The sequence below is a fragment of the Scyliorhinus torazame genome, chromosome 4, assembly GCF_047496885.1.
Source record: "Scyliorhinus torazame isolate Kashiwa2021f chromosome 4, sScyTor2.1, whole genome shotgun sequence".
NCBI classification, from domain to species: domain Eukaryota; kingdom Metazoa; phylum Chordata; class Chondrichthyes; order Carcharhiniformes; family Scyliorhinidae; genus Scyliorhinus; species Scyliorhinus torazame.
The window spans coordinates 100,136,591-100,152,128 of NC_092710.1; the positions used below are offsets into that span (position 1 = coordinate 100,136,591).

Genomic DNA, 15,538 nt, shown 5'->3' on the forward strand with positions numbered 1-15,538 from the left:
GAACATAGAACATAGAACAATACAGCGCAGTACAGGCCCTTCGGCCCACGATGTTGCACCGAAACAAAAGCCATCTAACCTACACTATGCCATTATCATCCATATGTTTATCCAATAAACTTTTAAATGCCCTCAATGTTGGCGACATAGTACAGGAGTTGGAATGGAACGACATGAAAAGTTACTCGATAAAATGTAAAAGCGCATATTAACATAGTAATCAAATACAAGTCCGACTACGAAATTAAAAGCTGAAAGTATGACACTTTGAGGCGGTCATCGTCAGTTAAGATTTTAAGCTCAGGTCGAATTGAGCTTAAAAGTAACTGCGCCTTTTAAGGTCAATGGCACTGCTGGAAACAGTGGAGTATGTTTTAATTACTGCACACATACGTTCCAGATATTCTCACAGATGCGCTTGATTATTTATCACTTCTTTTATGCGAGATAAAAATCAATCCAGTTAATTTTACAGCCTATTTATAGCACATCATACAATTGCCATTTTAAGATTTAGAGCTGGTGTATATACAGTATACATAACACCCAATTTTCTCGATGCACATTAAAACCTAAAATGCACGTATTTTTAAAACTACTATCCTAATCAAAAAACAGTGAGAGCCACTTTGTAATTTAAAATTATCAAACAATTCTCTACCAATTACGGTGCAGTTCTTAAAAAGTGCATTCTTCAAGAAACAGCAGGATATGTGAAAGCTTGATGTAACACACGGAGGACAGGAACAATTCTGCTATAATTTACATATCTTAGATGTCATTACGTCAATGGGTTTTGTTTCGAATGAAGTTCCCATATGTTAAGATTTCAGAGTTAAATTCATATGAACACAAACAGGAATACATCATTCCTGATTGTGTGCAATGTACTTCAAATTGGGACTTAAGTTTCAAATGTACTTTACAGTGCAATATTCTTCAATACTGATGCACATTACCAGAAGACCATTTCCAACTGCATACCGATGGTTTCGATTACTTAGCGTTCTGGGAGGAAAGCGTGTGGCAAAGAATTTAACTTCGAAAGTAAGGACTATCTTTCTTTTTATCGTAATCCTTATTATTTTCACCCCTTTCCACTCCTCTGTGTCTGTTTGGCATGTGTGTGTGTGGGTGGGGAGTGGGACAGCTGAAGGTGGATGGAGTAAGTTAGCTTGCCGGTATTCCTGCATATTTCATAGTTCTTTCGTTTATAAATAAACAGTAATGTGTTTCAACTTACAAACCTGGTGACTGTAGTTTATTGAGCAGCCAAGGGCCAAAGATTTTGGGAATTTTATACGGATGATTGGTTAATTCACTGGTGTTGGGACTCCGGGGCCAGTGAGGCTGGAATTTACCGCACACTAGCCCAGGATGTTGTAACTCTGGAGTTGTGTTCAGTTCAAAGAACAAAGAACAAAGAAAATTACAGCACAGGAACAGACTCTTCGGCCCTCCCAGCCTGCACCGATCCCGATCCTTTATCTAAACCTGTCTTCTATTTTCCAAGGACCTACTTCCCTCTGTTCCCCGCCCGTTCATATATCTGTCTAGATGCATCTTAAATGATGCTATCGTGCCCGCCTCTACCACCTCCGCTGGCAAAGCGTTCCAGGCACCCACCACCCTCTGCTTAAAAAACTTTCCACGCACATCTCCCTTAAACCTTCCTCCTCTCACCTTGAAATCGTGACCCCTTGTAATTGACACCCCCACTCTTGGAAAAAGCTTGTTGCTATCCACCCTGTCCATACCCCTCAATTTTGTAGACCTCATAATTTTGTAGATCTCAACCTCCGTCTTTCCAATGAAAACAATCCTAATCTACTCAACCTTTCTTCATAGCTAGCACCCTCCATACCAGGCAGCATCCTGGTGAACCTCCTCTGCACCCTCTCTAAAGCATCCACATCCTTCTGGTAATGTGGCGACCAGAACTGCACGCAGTATTCCAAATGTGGCCTAACCAAAGTCCTATACAACTGTAACATGGCCTGCCGACTCTTGTACTCAGTACCCCGTCCGATGAAGGCAAGCATGCTGTATGCCTTCTTGACCACTCTATCGACCTGTATTGCCACCTTCAGGGTACAATGGATCTGAACTCCCAGGTTTCTCTGTGCATCAATTTTCCCCAGGACTCTTCCATTGACCGTATAGTCCGCTCTTGAATTAGATCTTCCAAAATGCATCATCTTGCATTTGCCTGGATTGAACTCCATCTGTCATTTCTCTGCCCAACTCTCCAATCTATCTATATTTTGCTGTATTCTCTGACAGTCCTCCTCGCTATCTGCAACTCCACCAATCTTAGTATCATCTGCAAACTTGCTAATCAGACCATCTGTACCTTCGTCCAGATCATTTATGTATATCACAAACAACAGTGGTCCGAGCACGGATCCCTGTGGAATACCACTAGACACCATTCTCCATTTTGAGACACTCCCTTCCACCACTACTCTGTCTCCTGTTTTCCAGGCAGTTCTTTATCTATCTAGCTAGTACACCCTGAACCCCATACGACTTCACTTTTTCCATCAACCTGCCATGGGAAACTTTATCAAACGCCTTACTGAAGTCCATGTATATGACATCTACAGCCCTTCCCTCATCAATTAACTTTGTCACTTCCTCAAAGAACCCTGTAAGGTTTGTAAGACATGACCTTCGCTGGACAAAACCATGCTGCCTATCACTGATAAGTCTATTTTCTTTCAAATGTGAATAGATCCTATCCCTCAGTATCTTCTCCAACAGCTAGCCCACCATTGACGTCAAGCTCACAGGTCTATAATTCCCTGGATTATCCCTGCTACCCTTCATAAACAAGGGGACATTAGCAATTCTCCAGTCCTCCGGGACCTCACCCGTGCTCAAGGATGCTGCAAAGATATCTGTTAAGGCCCCAGCTATTTCGTCCCTCGCTTCCCTCAGTAACCTGGGATAGATCCCATCCGGACCTGGGGACTTGTCCACCTTAATGCCTTTTAGAATACCCAAAACCTTCTTCCCCTTCCTTATGCCGACTTGGCCTAGAGTATTTAAACATCCATCCCTAGCCTCAACATCCGTCATGTCCCTATCTTTGGTGAATATCGATGCAAAGTACTCATTAAGAATCTCACCCATTTCCTCGGACTCCACGCATAAATTCCCTCTTTTGTCTTTGAGTGGGCCAATCCTTTCTCTAGTTACCCTCTTGCTCCTTATATACGAATAAAAGGCTTTGGGATTTTCCTTAACCCTGGTAGCCAAAGATATTTCATGACCCCTTTTAGCCCTCTTTATTGCGCGTTTGAGATTTGTCCTACTTTCCCGATATTCCTCCAAACCTTCATCAATTTTAAGTCGCCTGATCTTATGTATGCTTCGTTTTTCATCTTAGCTAGTCTCACAATTCCACCCGTCATCCATGGTTCCCTAATCTTGCCATTTCTATCCTTCATTTTCACAGGGACATGTCTGTCCTGCACTCTAATCAACCTTTCCTTAAAAGACGCCCACATTTCAAATGTGGATTTACCCTTAAACAGCTGCTCCCAATCCACATTCCCTAGCTCCTGCCGAATTTTGTCATACTTGGCCTTTCCCCAATTTAGCACTCTTCCTTTAGGACCACTCTCGTCTTTGTCCATGAGTATTCTAAAACTTACGGAATTGTGATCGCTATTCCCAAAGTAATCACCGACTGAAACTTCAACCACCTGGCTGGGATCATTCCCCAATACCAGGTCCAGCATGGCCCCTTCCCGAGTTGGACTATTTACATACTGCTCTAAAAAAACTCTCCTGGATGCTCCTTACAAATTCTGCTCCATCTACGCCTCCAACACTACATGAGTCCCATTCAATGTTGGGGAAGTTAAAATCTCCCATCACGACCACCCTATTGCTCCTACATTTTTCTATGATCTGTCTATATATTTGTACCTCTACTTCACGCTCGCTTTTGGGAGGCTTGTAGTAAAGTCCCAACAATGTTACTGCACCCTTTCTATTTCTTCGCTCTACCTATATTGCCTCAGTGCCCGAATCCTCCATCGTGCCCTCCTTAATCACAGCTGTGATATCATCTCTGACCAGTAATCCAACTCCTCCACCCCTTTTACCTCCCTCTCTATCCCTCCTGAAGCATCTATACCCTGGGATATTTAGTTGCCAGTCTTGCCCTTCCCTCAACCAAGTTTCAGTAATACCAATAACATCATATTCCCAGGTACTAATCCAAGCCAAGCCCTAAATTCATCTGCCTTACCTGCTACACTTCCTGCATTGAAACAAATGCACCTCAGACCACCTGTCCCTTTGCGTTCATCATCTCTTCCCTGTCTACTCTTCCCCTTAGTCACATTGAGTTTATTATCTAGTACCTTACTGGCTTTAGTTGCTGCCTCTTTACAGACCTCTAACTTCCTAATCTGGTACCCATCCCGCTGCCACGTTAGTTTAAAACCTCCCCAACAGTGTTAGCCAAAGTAGGACATTGGTTCCAGTTCTGCCCAGGTGTATACCAACCGATTTATAATGGTCCCACCGCCCCCAGAACCGGTTCCAATGTCCCAAAAATCTGAACCCCTCCCTCCTGCACCATCTCTCAAGCCACCTATTCATTCTGACTATTCTTGAATTTCTACTCTGACTGTCTCGTGGCTCTGGTGGCAATCCTGAGATTACTACCTTTGAGGTCCTACTTTTTAAACGTGTCTCCTAACTCCCTAAATTCTGACTGTAGGACCTCATCCTGTTTTTTACCTATATCGTTGGTGCCTACATGCACCACGCCAACTGGCTGTTCATCCTCCCCCTTCAGTATGTCCTGCAGCCGATCGGAGACATCCCTGCCCCGTGCACCCGTGAGGCAACATACCATTCGGGAGTCTCGTTTTCGACCAGAGAAACGCCTGTCTACTCCCATTACAATTGAATGCCCTATGACTATAGCGCTGACAGTCTTTTGCCCGCCCTTCCGTGCAGCAGAGCCAGCCACGGTGCCATGAGCCTGGCTACTACTGCCTTCTCCTGGTGAGTCATCTCCCCCAACAGTGTCCAAAACGGTATACCTGTTTTGGAGGGAGATGACCGCAGGGGACACCTGCACTGCCTTCCTGCTCTTTCTCTGCCTTTTGGTCACCCATTCCCTGTCTCCCTCACCAATCCTAATCCGCGGTGTGACCAGCTATGCACGACCTCCTCAGCATCACGGATGCTCCAAAGTGAGTCCATCAGCAGCTCCAGAGCCATCATGCGGTCTAACAGGAGCAGCAGCTGGACACACATCCCGCACATGAAGGAGTCAGGGGCATCGGCAGCGTCCCTGAACTCCCACATTGAGCACGAGGAGCACAACACGGGTCTGGGATCTCCTGCCATTTTTGCACTTTACCTTAACTGATTACAAATATAATATCAAATAATGAATAAGTGAAAGGAATAAAGATTTTACTTACCAATCACAATATTTACCAACACACGAAGCGTTAAATTTCTCCCAGCTACTGCTAATTGGAGCAGCCTTACCAGCCAATCAGGTCACTGCTTTGCTGTGATGTCACTCTTCAAGGTAAGTTTTTAAAGAGGAAAACTTACCTTCCCGACAGACCCCTGGCCACTGCTCCGGCCTAAAATCTGAAGGCCGCTCTCCTCGCACTCTTTTATCCTGTGTCCCTGCCGCTCTCCTCGTGCTCTTTTATCCTGTGTCCCTGCAGCTCGCCTCACGCTCTTTTATCCTGTGACCCCGCCGCTCTCCTCACGCTCTTTTATCCTGTGTCTCCGCCGCTCTCCTCGCGCTCTTTCAGTGAGTCTCCGCTGCTCTTCTCGCATTCTTTCACCGAGTGCCCGCCGTTCTGCAAGCACTCACACAGGCACTGGCCTCAAGAGGTCAATGCCTGTTTTGGAGGAGACAGCAACCAGTCTTACCGATGCTTGCCCATCCTTCATTGGTGAACAGGGAGGTTGCAGTCGTCTCTGTAGACTCTTCTCATAGAGGACAGCAGCTTCTCCGTCTCTCTCCCTGTGGCCGTTCCATCCTCTGTATCCTCGGCGACTGAGGATTGCCCGGTCACGTTGCTGAGCAAACCCTCACAATGGTGCCTGCTCAAGCTCCACCATCCAGAGGACTACCACCAAGGTCACTGGTGCCAATAGGGCAACAAAATAATCAATCTGCCTGAAATGATACCATCAGCGAGGGGGGTGCCCCAAGACATAGTACCCACAAATGAAAGCTCAAGATGCACGAGTCACAAAATGGGGTCTGTACTGGGTGTTTTGTTTTCTTTTAATTTAAAATGATCCGGATAGATTTGCTTTGATTTGTTTCATGTGAATTTTCTCACCATAAATCACTTGGTGCATTCAAGCTAAACATGTCCCGTGTGCTGCTCTGGTGTCAGCCTCGTTATTGTCTGTTCACAGAGGTCTGGGATTTAGAACTGTATTTGAAGGGCAATGGGCTCATGGAATAGCTGGCTGAGGGTTATGCATTTGGAATTGAGGTATTGACCATTGAGTACGGGGGGGGGGGGGGGGGGGTGACAGGGCATGCTAGCCTAGCTGAATGACTGCTGAATCAGTGGGTCCCCGGTGTCTCTACCTCCCTGAAGGTTCCCGTTTTCACCCTCATCGCTGCCCTCTGGCTGCCAGGTATCGGCACCTGAGTCTTGTGATGTCCATGTCTGAAGCATGTACTGCATCATCAACGTCTTGCTGTTCAAGATGTACCCCCCTGGAGATGGTGAGATTGTAAAGAGCACAGCAGGCAACAACTACGATCAACATTTAATCAGGTTGGTACTGCAGGGCAACTCCAGATCAGTCGAGGCATGTGAAACTTATCTTCAGCAGCCCAATGGGTTGCTCCACCACCGCCCTTGTGGATGTTTGGCAGTAGTTGTATCTCTCCTCAGCATCTATTTGGGCACCTGACGGGTATCACCAGCTACCTTTGCAACGGGTAACCCTTGTCGCTAATCAACCACCCGTCATGGCGAGCTGGAGCAATGAAGAGTCTGGGCAGATGAGAGCGTCAAAGAATATATGCATCATGTGAGCTGCCTGGGTACTTGCAAAATCTGGGTTTTGTGGTCACATACAATCTGAACGTTCATAGAGTGGAAGCTCTTCCTGTTCACAAAAACATCCGACTGGCCACATGGTGAAACAATGGCACCTGGATGTGAGGGAACCCAGCAGTGGTGGTGAAATCCCTCTCCCGCTCAGCCTGGCTGACCTGGTTGTCTTGAAATTACTGAATTTTCTCAGTCCTGAACAGTGACCAGCCTGACACATTTATTTGCAGATGACTGAGAGACTCCACATAGATCGTCCACAGGGCCCAGGAACAATCCTGAGGAAGGCATAACGGTTTAGTGCCACAGTGACCTTCAGAGCCATGTGCATTGGATATCTACCCACAAAATTTGAAGCTAGCTCAGGCTCAATCATCTGGCAAATACTCCCAAAAGTGGAAGCACTAGACCTCTGTTATTGAATTCCTACAGGAGGCCATTCGGCCCATCAAGACTGCACGAACACTCCGAAAGAGGACCCTATCTCGGCTCACTCCCCTGCCCTATTCCCATAACCGCACCAAACCTGCACATCTTTGGACACTAAAGGGCAATTTAACATGGCCAATCCACCTAACCTGCACATCTTTGGACTGTGGGAGGAAACCAGACCATCCGGAGGAAACCCACGCAGACATGGGAGCATGTGAGGTCGGAATTCAACCCAGGTCCCTGGCACTGTGAGGCAGCAGTGCTAACCACGCTCCCACCCTAAATGCAGCCCTCATGTCCAAGTAGTTTGATCGCCGCCTGTACATCCTGGCAGCAGGGTAGTGGGGGGGGGGGGGGGGGGGGGTTGGTCTCTTTGCCCGCTCAGCTGATCCTGATCATTTTGTGCTTCACCTCTGCCCGAGGGGGGTGCCAATGACCATGAGGCCTCCTCATTCTTTGTTCCTTCTCCTCCTCAGAGGAGGAGGATGTGCTCCCTGCTGGGTAGACAATACCCAGCTGCAGGTTGGCAAATGGGGCTTAGCTGTGCAAAGGTGGTGACAGAGGAATACAAACCTCTAAATATCCCACGAGTGCCGGATGGTGGTGAACCCGACATAGAAAACACAGTCCAGAACAACACATCACCTCTCTCCTAGAAACTCCTACTCTTCCATGAGTAATAAGCCCGGTTTCTCTTGCATGAAAAGAGATCAAGTTTGGCTTAAAATCGCACGGGCAACCTCGAATTCTGGTCAATTAATTCCCTTAACTACCTCCATTATTGTCGAAGAGTGCCATGCCGATCTGCGCCTGCATCCACTGACCGAAATATCGTGCGGGTGTGCGATGACATTGGGATGCACGTCCGACATCTTCATTTGAGATTTAATATCTCTTCCGGGTCAGGGGCATGCCCGTCTCGTCAACGTGAAAGTCTACTACATGTATTTGAGACAACCCCATATACTGTCCGTCACTCAGACCACCTAAAACACTCTGAAACACTGTCCCTCATTCTGGCCTCAGCTTACCGACTTCTGAACTCCTCATCCAAGCCTGATACCCGAAGACATTCCATATGCTCTCCTGGCTCGCCTCTGCCCTTCCCATTCCAATTTTACTAACCTCCTGCAGTTGAATGGCACTTTGAGATTTTCACAGTAACTTCATTGCAGTGTTAATGTAAACCTATTTGTATCACTAATAAAGATTATTGTAATTCTGGTCTCAGGTGCATCCCCAATTTTCATTGCTCCAGCCTGAAAGGTCAGACCTTCAGCTGCCTAGGCCCTAAGATCTGAAATTTACTTCTCACACCTCTCTGCACTTCCATTGTCCTTTAAAGCACTCCATAAAACCTACCTCAGTGACCCACCTTTTGCTCACCTGCTTTAATATTGCCGGTCATGTCTCGAATGTCAAACATCGTTTGATGAAGTGCATCAGGAAGTTTTGTTACATTAAAGGTAAACAGGCTAGTGTTTTAAAATTAGATCATTGGATAAATATTAGTTTACCAATTACTCAGATATACCTGACACGTGAATATTTTTTGGGAGTGATGTTCGTATGCTATCAGGAACTCAGATACAAATCAGCCGAAAACCACTGATACTTCCAGAAGAAAGACTTGCTTTTGCATTACACCTTTCACGACCTCAGGATGTCCGAAAGCTCTTTGCAGCCAATTAAATACTTTTTGAAGTGTAGTCACAGTTGCAATGGAGAAAATACAGAAATCAATTTACACAAGTTCTCACAAACAACAATGTGAAAATGACCAGATAATCTGTTTCTGCAAAGTTGATTGAGACAAATATTTAATGCATAAAATAGAATATGGCTTCTGCGCAAATTCAGAGTAACTCTGGTTCACTGACAGATGCAGTCGATGAATACTAAGATCTTATATTTCCCACCAGAACAGTACTGAGGGATGCACACATTGCAATTGATGGCAACCTCCCAAAAAGCTTCAAATCCCAATGGTGCCTAAAGAAATGAAGCTTTGTCATGTTCTGTTGATAACTAAAATTAAAAACTGCTCATGTAGCTTAAATAATTTTGTGGAAGCTTTATTGCAACAGCTATTAAATTTACCAACCATGTGGGATAAAACTCATATCAAATTAATACCAAACCAAGAACTCCCTTTTATATAGTACATTAAAATGTATCCAAAAATAAACAAATGCAAATCACATACTTTCCACATTATTTTTTCAAATGATGAAACAGTCTTTCAGTGCGATTCTTAAAAGGCACAAATTCTATAACATTTTATAGGAACATAGGAAGGGGATTAAGGCCCATCAACATCTCTGACCTGTCCTGCATTTAATTGGGTCACAGCTAATCTGTATCTCAACTCCGTTTACCTGGCTTTGACAGCATTATAGTATCTCATAAAAAAACAGTCCATCTCGGTGCTGAAAGCTTCAATTGAACCAGCATCTACACACATTTTGGGAGAAAATAGTTACGAAGGAGGCTCTAGACACCACAGAAAACCTGCCCGTCATGGAGCTGGATATCAGACCCACAGTGGAGGAGCTTAGCAAAGCTATTGACTCAATTGCCATGTGCAAAGCTCTAGGTGTTGACTCCATACTGCCTGAATTCATCAAGCAAGAGGAACCGGATGTCCTGCGGCATCTACAAGCTCATCTCCGTCTCTGCTGAAGGCAGGGGAGAGTCCCAGGATATGCATGATGCAAAGATTCTGACCCTGCACAAGAACAAGGGCAGCCTGCTGATCATTGTGGGAGAAGTATTTTCTGTGGTCAGATTGCAGATCCTGGATGAACGCATTTGTCCCAATTCGCAGTGTAGTTTCAGAACTACAATTGACATGATCTTCTCAATCTGGCAGCTGCTCGAGAAACACTGACCATTATGTATTACCGTCATTGACCTCACCAAGGTATTCAACTGTGTCAGCAGAGGTGGTCCATTTAAGTTGCTGAAGAAAACAGGCTGCACTACGCAACCTCCTCTTCCCATGATAACATGATGAGTGAGGTCAGCTATGACAGGACAACTCCAGGACGCTTTCCGGTCCCCAGTTAGGTCAAAGCGCTCTGACATCAAAACGCTTTAGCATATTCATCTCTTTGCTGCTGTCAACTGCCCTTAAGTTAACTACAGAGAATGCCTACTTACATAGCAGAACTAATGGAAAGCTGTTCAACCGCTCGCACTCGAGATCTAATAAAGATGAGCAAAGTCCACATCAGAGAGTTGCTCTACACCAACGCCAAATCAACACTCCATAATCAGGAACACCATTCGTTGCAAATGGACTGACTCTCTCACACCTGTAAAGAATTTGGTTTGACCATCAGCATCAGGAAGACAAATATCATTGTCCAGGATGTTGCCATTGGGCCATCTATCAGCAATGACAATATGACCCGGAGGTTGTTGATAAGATTCACATAATCTCGGCTCCACAGTCACCAACAATCTGTCTCGCGATCACATCATAAAAGCTGCAACTGTTATGTTTAAGCTGAGTGAGAGTGTGGAACAGCAACCTGACTTGAGAACACAGAACTACGAATCTACCAAGCCTGTGTCCTCATTGCACTCCTCTACAACGTTGAGACCTGGACAACACATGCTCGGCAAGAGAAAGGCTGAACTCTGTTTCCACCTTTGCTGTCATATACGTATTCTCGGTATCTCCTGGCAGGAAAAGGTCAGGCCCTGGAGCATGCTAATTCCATCAGCATACACTCACTGCAAAGCCAACGATACATGCGTTGGCTCGACCATGATTGCCAAACGAATGGTGGCTGCATATCCAAAAACCTCCTGTATGGCAAACTGCCGAATGGGTCACGACCCCTGGATGTCTGCAAGAAAGATATGAAGATGGTGGACATTGATGCTGACAACTGGGAGACAATTGCTGCTGGCCCTGATTTCTGGAGGCTGGCTGTTTGGATGGGCATTGGAAGAGACAAGCAGAAACAAAACTCTCAGCTGACTGAGGTAGTGTTCCAGAAAAGAGTCTAGATGATTGTGCACCTTTTCAGCTCATTATCTTCCTCCACAGCAAAAGTGGCAGAGGCTGCCATGGCAGAGTGGGGCTCCTGTGCCATGCCAGGTGCTGCTTAACACAGTTAACCATCACAGCGCAAACCATTGTCTTGTGAGACAGATGGCTACCAACACAATAATAATACACTTCAACAGAATTTTATTAGCTGTAAAGCACTTTAGGCATCCATGAAGTTGTGAAAAGCATTATACGTCCTAGTTTTTCTTTCTAATTTCACTCTGACTGGCCTATATTTGATTTTAACACTGTGTCACTTTGTTTTCGTTTTCCCCCCATCAATGAAATTAGCTTCTTTACTACTCTATCAAGTCCTCTTATAATTTTAAACATTTAAATGAGTTAATTCCTTTAAGCTCAACCCAACTTTATGCAACCTATCCTCATAATTTAACCCTTTTAAGCGCTATCATTTTGGTAAATCTGAAATGTACCCCCTCCTACGACGAAGAGCACAGAACTGAACAGAATATACCAGATGGGATCTAACTAAGACTTTGTACAAGTGAAGTATTAATCCCTACCCTCTTGTGTTCCAATCATGGAAATAAAGATCAGCATTCTTTTAGCCTTTCTGAATACTTTTTAGACCTGTGCAATAGCTTTTTTTGGGATTATTTACCTGGACAAATCAAATCTTCACTCCTCCAGAACTTCTGGTCTCTTGTCATTTAGGAAAAAAAATGATTTGTCTTTCTTGGATCCAAAGTGCATGATGCAACATATTCTGACACCGGATGCCATGTGGCACAGTTCAGTCTACTCTATCTGTTTTTTTGCAACCTCCTGCTCTCATCTACACAATTTACAAACACCACACCACCGCTGCCCCGATTTAATGTCATCTGCAAATTTGGATACAGAAAACTTCTTTTGCCCAAATAAATAATATGTAATGTGAAGCTATTTGTTCCCCACCCAGTAGCAGGTAAATAAGAATTAACTAGTGGTGCGTTCATTCACGCGGCATGTTGACGCAGAGATGCTTCGCATTTTGAAATCTCAGGATGCCGGCTTCATTAGAATGAACATGGAAGATGTCTGGGGTCTCCACCAGACTATTTTGCATGCACCCCCACAGTTTGCCAAGAACAGCACTGACAGTGGGCTGTCAGTTTAATCAACCCCATCCTGTCAAGTGTATTAAGTGCTTGGACAGCCCATGCCATAAGTATTTAGGCAGGAGATACAAGATTATTGAATGCAAGCATGGTTCGTCTTATTGCACCTGGACACAAACTGAAAATGTCAACACTCAATTGTCAGGGAGGGAAATGGGAGAAAAGAGAACATGGGGCCCAACAGAAACATTGCACTGTATAGAAAATATTTTGACGTGATGAAAAGGAATGCCACAATGATAGCTGTGTGCTGTTGTACACCAATAGGATAATAATTATCCCAGCGACAAATGCAATTTGACAAGTTAGCGAAGCACACTTCAAAACGAGGGCATCAAAATGTGTGGCAAGGTAGCACAGTGGTTAACACAGCTGCCCCGCAGCGCCTGGGATCCGGGTTCAATTCCGGCCTTTGGTGACTGTCTGTGTGAACATTCTCCCCGTGTTTGCGTGGGTTTCCTCCGGATGCTCCGATTTCCTCCCACAGTTCAAAGATGTGCAGGTTAGGATGATTGGCCATGATAAATTGCCCCTTAGTGTCCAGGGATATGAAGATTAGGTTAATGGGTTATTGGAAACTGGATTTGGGTGGAGGGCTCTTTCAGAGGGTCGGTGCAGATTTGATGGGCCGATTGGCCTCCTTCTGCATTGTAGGGATTCGATGACTATTGTGATTTCTCTAACCAGAAAACTATTCTCGATAAATTGGTCTGCACAAGATCTAAAGTATCAAGTGCAGTCACGGAAGGGATGCTACAGGGAGTGATCTGGGTGTGTTAATCAATGCTCAGAATGATCAGCATAACCACTTTCCATAAGCAGGAAAGGTAGTGAACTTACTTAGGTTTCCGTGAAAGATACCTTTTGAATTCTGTATCATGCCCAAAACAAACAGTAGCTAGTTCTTTTTTGCTTACTGTGATTAACCATAATCTTTCTGTCACTCGTCTCAAGCAAAGCTAGAAATATGATTTATATTGAGGGAACAAACAAAAGGATGGTCTCAGTAAAGCACCTGAACCTGCAGCAACACAACTTCTCCTTAAAAGTCCATTCTGTACCTCTGTTCTTCAAGTACTGCACTATTTTTAATCATGCAAAAAGTCAAACCATCCTGTTTCATCTATAGTTTTATACTGTATGGTTTGTCCGAGAAGGGAATACAGTTGAGGATTAGAACCAGTTGTCAACACAGAAAAATATATAATTTGAATTTACTGCTTTTCAACTTCGAAGAAGGTTCAACTCCACATTCACCTTTTTGTTGGGAGAATCTCACTCCATGTGAACTTTTATATTGTTCTATTGAGTTATTTTGTACATGAGGCACAACTCGCTTGTAGGTGAGATAACAAATGATTCCAATCAACACCAACGTTCTTTTAGTGGTATATTCTTAAATTAATTTACGGGATGTGGACATCACTGGCTAGACCAGCATTTATTGCCCACCTGTAGTTGCCCTTCAGGTGGTGGGTGAGCTGCCTTCTTTAATCACTGCAGTCCCTGAAGTGTAGGTACACCCACAGTGCTGTTAGGAAGAGAGAGTTCCAGGATTTTGACCGAATGACAATGAAGGAATGGCGATATATTTTCCAAGTCAGGATGGTGAGTGACTTGGATGGGAACCTCCAGGTGGTGGTATTCCCAGGTATCTGCTGCTCTTGTCCTTCTAGATGGTAATGGTCATGGGTCTGGAGGGTGCTACCCAAGGGCCTTGGTGAGTTCCTGCAGTGCAACTTGTAGTAGATGGTATACACAACTGCCAGTGATCGTTGGTGGTGGTGGAAGGATTGGTGTTTGTGGATGAGGTAGCAATCAAGCGGGCTGCTTTGTCCTGGATGGTGTCAAATTTCTTGAGTGTTGTTGGTGCTGCACTCATCCAGGCAAGTAGAGAGTATTCCATTACACTCCTGGTATGTGCTTTTGGATGGTGATGGGGAGGGAGGGGGGGTGGTCAGGTGGTGAGTTACAAGGCAGGATTCCAAGCCTTTGAACAGCTCTGGTAGCTACAGCATTTATATGGCTAGTCCAGTTCAGTTTCTGGTATCTCCCAGAATGTTGATAGTCGGAGAATTCAGTAATGGTAATGCCACTGAATGTCAAAGGCCGATGGTAGAACCTCTCTTGTTGGAGATGGTCATTGCCTGGCACTTGTGTGGTACGAATGTTATTCGTCACTTGTCAGCCCAAGCCTGTATATTGTCCAGGTCTTTCTGCATTTGGACATGAAGTGCTTAAGTATGAGGTGTCGCAAATGTGCTGAACATTGTGCAGTCTTCAGGGAACATCCCCACTTCTGACTTTTTGATGGAAGAAAGGTAATTGATGATGCAGCTGAAGATGGTTGAGTCTAGGACACTACTCTGAGGAACATCTAATTCCCAGTGACTGCAGTTCAGTTATAAATGTTTGGCAGTTGATTGCATTGGCAACCTTTCCATGCGAATCTGCACCGGTGTATTCCCAGCATGCTCAGTTGCTCATGCATACATGGCACTCCCAAGCATCAGTATCCTCAGCACCAAACTAATGGTAATGGACATCTTTGGTTTCAATTATCTGTTCATTTGCTCTCACAAGGATAAGATTTCACTCAGAAGCAAAATCACGCATGTGCTATAAAGGACAGTTTACAATTTCATTACATATAGCACACTGAAAAGATCCCTTGTGCTGCATGGTTTGGAGAAGCATGAACCACCAAATTTGCTATTTTTCTTTGCTGACCAAAATCAATTTTAATTAACCTCTCAAATGCCGGTCCTAGTAAGGAGAGTCCCGTATGTTGAGATTTTGTTGAGATTTTCCTGCAGCTTCACTTAACATTTCAGGTAATTTGCAAGGAA

General features: G+C 44.7%; 1 protein-coding gene and 1 long non-coding RNA gene across 3 annotated transcripts in view; one reads left to right on the plus strand and one right to left on the minus strand.

The window, feature by feature from the left end:
* Positions 1 to 15,538, minus strand: part of LOC140410355 (lysosomal cobalamin transport escort protein LMBD1-like) — a 250,632-nt gene that overhangs the window by 110,097 nt on the left and 124,997 nt on the right. The window lies entirely within an intron of this gene.
* Positions 1 to 15,538, plus strand: part of LOC140410356 (uncharacterized) — a 112,839-nt gene that overhangs the window by 81,488 nt on the left and 15,813 nt on the right. Inside the window, exon 2 of the long non-coding RNA XR_011940622.1 lies at positions 929 to 1,047. This is a non-coding gene — a long non-coding RNA (uncharacterized lncRNA). The remainder of the gene's footprint in view (positions 1 to 928; positions 1,048 to 15,538) is intronic.